Source organism: Chelonia mydas, chromosome 1, assembly GCF_015237465.2.
Source record: "Chelonia mydas isolate rCheMyd1 chromosome 1, rCheMyd1.pri.v2, whole genome shotgun sequence".
Taxonomy (NCBI): Eukaryota; Metazoa; Chordata; order Testudines; family Cheloniidae; genus Chelonia; species Chelonia mydas.
The window spans coordinates 99,789,772-99,797,207 of record NC_057849.1 but is presented as its reverse complement, the minus strand read 5'-3'; positions in this window follow the sequence as shown (position 1 = coordinate 99,797,207).

Sequence of the window (7,436 nt, the reverse complement as noted above, 5' to 3'; positions counted from 1 at the left end):
TGACCATACCACTCCCACTTTTTTTTTTAACCTTCCCCCATTCTCCTCACATAAACTAGTGTGCAGTCTTTGACTCCGGACATTTTAAATTTGGAGAAGACACTGTAGTTATACAGCCTGAGGGTGGAGTATCAAGAATGTGCATGCACCCTAGAGCACTGGCTTTATAATTGTTTTCATATGTACGTATCTCTGATTCCAAATGTGATGCTTCATTGCTGCTCTTTAGCCTTTGCTCTTTTCATATAAATGCTATGATCTGAGCCTGAGAGGTTTGTGGACACAGATACACTAGATCTGTGTTAAATGGCACATGGTGTCTTAAAGAATGTAGAACAACTGGGCCAGATTCTCATTTACCTTAAAGCCTGCTCTGCATTACAAGTGCAGACAACTCCTAAGTCCTGGGTTTAGGTGCCTCAGATCCATTTTTAGGCTCCACTGTGAGCTACAAAGCTGAATGCTGTAAGCACCTGAACTCAAGTTTTCAAGGTAAAACCTCCCTCAGTATCTAAGTTTCTGTCTCTGGGCACGCCCACTGCTGCCTCACTCTGAGTACATATGCCAGTCTCCCACCTAAGACCCAGAGTGATTCACAAAGAAGGGGAAGACAGGTTTCAGAGTAGCAGCCGTGTTAGTCTGTATTCGCAAAGAGAAAAGGAGTACTTGTGGCCCCTTAGAGACTAACAAATTTATTTGAGCGTAAGCTTTCGTGAGCTACAGCTCACTTCATCAGATGCATTCAGTGGAAAATACAGTGGGGAGGTTTATATACATAGAGAAAATGAAACAATGGGTGTTACTATACACACTGTAACGAGAGTAATCACTTAAGGTGAGGTATTAACAGCAGGAGAGCGGTGGGGGGGAACCTTTTGTAGTGATAATCAAGGTGGGCCATTTCCAGCAGTTGACAAGAAAGTCTGAGGAACAGTTGGGGGGGGGGAAGGAATAAACATGGGGAAATAGTTTTACTTTGTGTAATGACCCATCCACTCCCAGTCTTTATTCAAGCCTAAATTAACTGTATCCAGTTTGAAAATTAATTCCAATTCAGCAGTCTCTCGTTGGAGTCTGTTTTTGAAGTTTTTTTTTTGAAGAACTGCCACATTTAGGTCTGTAATCGAGTGACCAAAGAGATTGAAGTGTTCTCCGACTGGTTTTTGAATGTTATAATTCTTGCCCCTCTGCCTTGTACATTGGCCAAACTGGACACTCTCTACGTAAAAGAATAAATGGACACAAATCAGACGTCCAGAATTATAACATTCAAAAACCAGTGAGAGATTTTCTAACGGACTAAGTCCCTTTGTGGTTCAGGGCCTAGGCCCAAATCCTATGAATACTTACACATATACTTAATTTTATGCACTGAGAGTAATACCACTGAAGTCAACAGTATTACTTGCAGTGTGGAAAATTAAGCACATGAGTAACATGCAAATTAAGCACAGGAGCAGGGCCTAAGGACTAGATTCACTAACACCTAACTCCTACGTGCCCTGCCTCCCTATGAAATTTTCAGTCCGGAGTTAGGTTCCCAGGAACCCCATGTACTGCATAGTCAGAGGTGACTAAGAAAGGGATCCTCATAAGCCAGCAAGTAGCTGCTTAAGCTACTCAGGAGTGAAATGCAGAGGAAAGGACAGGGCTTATAGGTCACAAACATAAAGGGACTTAGGGACCAGGGCATTCACCTGAGAGCTGGGAGACCTGTTTTCAGATCCCTGCTCTATCTAATTTGGAGCGGGGACTTTAATGCTGGTCTCCTATCTCACAGGTGAATGATCTCACCACCAAGCTATTGGGTATTCTGGACTGGGGAAAATCTCTGTCTCACCCTGTTGAAGCTCTTCCATTGAATATAAATAATAATGTAGTCATTGTGCTAGAGCGAGCGAGCAAGCAAGAAGCAGTGAGAGATTGATTCTATAGCCCAATGGTTATAGCACTCACCTGGGCTGTGGGAAAATAAGGTTGAAGTCCCTGCTCCCAGAAATATTTTAAAAGGTAGTTAGATACTTAAGACCCTGTTAGGAGCCTAAATACCTTGGAGAAGAGAATTAGGACATAATCTTGTAAACTTTTTGGGGGCAAGGAGTGTCTGTTACTATTTGTCCGTATAGCACAATACAACCCCCAAAATAGCACAACCACAATACCGCCCCAAAACTGGTTGGAACCTCTGGGTAATGTAAAAAATAATACTAATAACTAGGGCTGTTGATTAATCACAGTTAACTCATGCAATTAGCTCAAAAACATTAATCGCGAATTAAAACATTAATTGTGATTAATTGCCGTTTTACTCACACTGTTAAACAATAGAATACCAACTGAAATGTATTAAATAGTTTTGGATGTTTTTCTACATTTTCAAATATATTGATTTCAATTACAACACAGAATACAAAGTGTACAGTGCTCACTTTATATAATTATTTTTGATTACAAATATCTGCACTGTAAAAATGATAAACAAAAGAAATAGTATGTTTCAAATCACCTCACACAAGTACTGTAGTGTAATCCCTTTATCATGAAAGTGCAATTTACAAACAGATTTTTTTTGTTACATAACTGCACTCAAAAACAAAACAATGTAAAACTTTAGAACCTACTAGTCCACTCAGTCCTACTTCTCGTTCAGCCAATCACTCAGAAAAATTAGTTTGTTTACATTTATGGGAGATAATGCTGCTCACTTATTATTTACAATGTCACTTGAAAGTGAGAACAGGCTTCCATTGCACTTTTGTTGCTGGCATTGCAAGGTATTTACATGCCAGATATGCTAAACATTCATGCTTCGGCCACCATTCCAGAGGATGTGCTTTTGTACTGATGATGCTCATTAAAATAAAATGTGTTAATTAAATTTGTGACTGAACTCCTTGGGGGAGAATTGCATATCTCCTGCTGTTTTACCCACATTACTATATTGCCATATACTATACTTCATGTTTTAGCAGTCTTGGATGATGACCCAGCACATGTTGTACGTTTTAACAACACTTTCACTGCAGATTTGACAAAACACAAAGAAGGTAACAATGTGAGATTTCTAGAGATAGCTACAGCACTCGACCCAACGTTTAAGAATCTGAAGTGCCTTCCAAAACCTGAGAGGGAAGAGGTGTGGAATGTACTTTCAGAAGAGTTAAAAGAGCAACACTTCGATGTGGAAACTACAGAACCCAAACTATCAAAAAAGAAAATCAACCTTCTGCTGGTGGCATCTGACAGATGATAAAAATGAACGTGCGTCCGTCCGCACTGCTTTGGATTATTATCAAGCAGAACCCATCATCAGCATGGACGCATGCCCTCTGGAATGGTGGCTGAAGCATAAAGAGACATATGAATCTTTAATGCATGTGGCACGTAAATATCTTGGGACGCTGGCTACAACAGTGCTATGTGAATGCCTGTTCTTACTTTCAGGTGACATTGTAAAGAAGAAGCAGGCAGCATTATCTCCTGCAAATGTAAACAAACTTGTTTGAGCGATTGGCTGAACCAGAAGTAGGACTGAGTGGACTTGTAGGCTCTAAAATTTTACATTGTTTTATTTTTGAATGCTGTTTTTTTGTACATAATGCTACATTTGTAAGTTCAACTTTCATGATAAAGATATTGCACTACAGTACAAATATTTGTAAAAAAAAAAATAAAGTGAGCACTGTACATTTTGTATTCTGTGTTGTAATTGAAATCCATACATTTGAAAATGTAGAAAATATCCAAAAATATTTAAATAAATGGTATTCTATTATTGTTTAACAGTGTGATAATTGCGTGATTAATCACAATTAATTTTTTTAATTGCATGATTAAATAACAAAAGTATGTATTGTGACAAAGTTCCTCCTCTACCTTGGTGGGTCTTGCGCTTATTGGCGGATTTGCTCGCCTTGGAGCTTCACGGCAGCCCTCAGCTTGGCCGTTTTTCTGAACCCACAGTCCAGGCCGACTCCTCCTGTGTCTGACCAGGAGTTGGGAGGATTTGGGGGAAATCCGGGCTCGCCATTTACTCCGGGTTCCAGCCCAGGGCCCTGTGGAATGCAGCTGTCTAGAGTGCCTCCTGGAACAGCTGTGTGACAGCTACAACTCCCTGGGCTACTTCCCCATGGCCACCTCCCAACACCTTCTTTATCCTCACCATAGGACCTTCCTCCTGGTGTCTGATAATGCTTGTACACCTCAGTCCTCAAACAGTATGCGTTCTCACTCTCAGCTCCTAGTGCCTCTTGCTCCCAGCTCCTCACATGCACACCACAAACTGAAGTGAGCTCCTTTTTAAAACCCAGGTGCCCTGATTAGCCTGCCTTAATTGATTCTAGCAGCTTCTTGATTGGCTGCAGGTGTTCTAATCAGCCTGTCTGTCTTAATTGTCTCCAGAAGGTTCCTGATTGTTCCGGAACCTTCCCTGTTACCTTACCCAGGAAAAAGGGACCTACTTAGCCTGGAGCTAATATATCTGCCTTCTATTACTCTCCTGTAGCCATATGGCCTGACCCTGTCACAGTATTTTCTGTAAATTCTTTATGGCTACAGCTACTGAATAAATAAGAGTGAAGCATTTTAATTTTTGTGGTCACTGCTGAGGTTAAGGGCTTGTCTACATGGGAACAGCCAGGAAAATTAATCCAAATTAACTAAATGTGTGAATTTGAGGTGGCTTAATTAAACCACATTAAACCTCTGTGTGATTGCCGTTATTTAGAATTAAAGTGGCCTTAATTCAGTTTATTTTAATTCACTCTGGAAGTGTATTAAAATAAACCAAAAAAATGTTACTTAGATTCTGAATTAGTGTGTTCACATAGGGGTTTAATGTGGTTTAATTAATCCACTTCAAATTCACACCTTTAGGTAGTTTGGATTAACTTTCTTGGATGTTCCCATGTAGATAATCCCTAAATTGTTTATTACAGATGGCTAAAGTTGTCCCTAATTTTTTGTTTATATCTCAGGGGAGGATTACCAGAGGAACTGAGTGGAGCAGAGAACTCATAACTGAGCCGTTTGAGGAGAAGGGGTGAACAGGGCAGTTGGACTGAGCTGTCAGAGGGAACAGAAAGAAAGAGGCAATAGAACTCAGTTGCCAGTCACAGGGAAGGAGGTGGAACAGACTGTTATAGCTGATACCCATTTGAAAGGGAGGTCAACGGGTCTATCAATGTCAGCCACACAAGAAATGTCTTGGATAAGGATACGGGACAAGAAAGAAGCATGCTGCTGAACATGAGGATGAGCCTTAGCTTGAAAGTATTGTCTATTAGTTCTCTGATTAGAGGTCTGTGGTGGGAGATGGTGGGAGATTGGGGGCTTGTCTACACTGGCAAGTTTCTGCGCAGTAAAGCAGCTTTTTGTGCTCAAACTGCGGACATGTACACACTGCCAAGCCACTTAGTGCACAGAAACTCCTCAGTTGCAGCGCTGCAAAAAAACCACCTCAACGAGAGTCGTAAGGCTATTTGCACAGAGGCTCCTGCGTTCTATTGCCAGTGTAGACACTTGATTGCTTTCTGCGCTGTAATTGGCCTCCGGAGCTGTCCCATAATGCCTCAAGTGACTGCTCTGCTCATTGTTTTGAACTCGTCTGCCCTGGAGACATGAGCCCCTCCTCTTTCAAAGCACTGTTTCTGACAGCCCTTGCGTGCTGTGCTGATCTGCTCCGGGACACAAAGCAAACCATTCATGTGGCATGCTCATGCTGTTTAACAAAGAGGCAGGTGTCTGTGTGTGTGTGTGTGTGTGTGTGTGTGAGAAAGAGAGAGATTGTTGTGCAGAGAACCCAGGGTTTCCCTCTCCCCCTGCCTCAGGACTGGTTGCTTCCTGCCGCTGTCTGAACTTACAAGACTGCTTGCTGACACACTGTCTGTCCCCCATAACACACTGTCTCTCACCCCTGCTCCATACACACACACACTCCCTGTCACTCACACCCTGTCACACACCCTCCTCCCTCCCCCACCAGCTGACAGTGTAGTATGATGCCCATGGAACAGTGGGCCTGGAAAACCTGCATCATGTGACTCTGTGCCTGCCCCATGAGGCATTGCAAACTCTTCCCACAGCACCCTGTGGCCAGCTGCACAGTGGGATAACTACCACAATGCACTGCTGTCTTTGCCATTGCAAGAGCTGCTAATGTGGATGTGCTCCAGTGTCACAAGGAGCACAGGATGGACACGCAACAGCGGTTTAATTCCAGCATTTTAATAAAAGTGGCATAATTTACATTGAAGAAACTTGCCAGTGTAGACATACTGGGTCTGGGCCTTGCAACTACAGTCAGGTAGTTCAAACGCTTTTATCTTTCCTAGCAAAGGAAGCAGTAACTTCCTAACCAAACTAGTGAAAGCTCTATAGCAACCTTTAGAGCTTAGCAAATTTAGCAATAGCTGTAAGGCTGTTTGATTTAATTTTAAGAGGGAGAATAAGATTTGCAAACAATAGGGCAAGGTTAGGTAGTTTAAAGGCTGTTATTTTTGACAAAAAGGCAAGCAAGGTTTTAACTTGCCATCCAAGTCAGAAAAGGTTTTGTACTAAAATAACATACAGTGTTATTACTTTCTGTGCAGCAAAACAGAACTTGACTTGAACTTAGGAGGCAGATGGCCTCTTTAATATTTTTTTACGGCGTTACAATTGCCAGCTAACTTTACTGCCCCCAGGACCAGGTAGCTTAATTTGCAAACTCATATCTGACTCACAAACTATTTGTAAAAAAGTCACACACACAGAGAAGTGGTTAACTTAAAAAATAGCTGAAAAATATCAGAACTCTTCAAAAATCCTCTTGGGTTCTTTTTGGTAACTCTCCTACCAGCACCGTTAGCCTAAATCAATGGTGGGCAACCTGTGGCCCGCATGCAGCCCGTCAGGATAATCTGCTGGCGGGCTGCCAGACAGTTTGTTTACAGAATAATAATACTGAATGTCCTGAGCCAAGTAAGGGTAATGCACCACGTGGTAGACCATATGGTAAAGAAGTGTATACTGAGAAATATTACAAACTGAGATATGAACTCACTTTCCAGAATTCATGGAAAGCTGAGTACCCATGGGTTTCATGTCAGAAAGGTAAAATGTCTTGTGTAATTGGCAAAAAGCATCTAAGAAGCTCTATATTAAGGCCAGACCTACTGTAAGTGGATGTAAGACCTTTACAACTCATTCCCTACATGTACGTGGCTGCTCTGCTGTTAACCTGAAATGCATGGAAGCAGAAAGCATGTCAGTCTTCAAATATCGTTTCTTACTACATTGCTCCATAAAATGCAAAATGAGGTGATTCAATAATTTGCCAACATATTTATCTCCACCAATGCAGTTGCTAAACATGATTTCGGTTTTAGAGATTACAAAATAGTCTCCCAATTACATGGTCATGAATTATCTTAACTAGTATAAACTATATTAATACC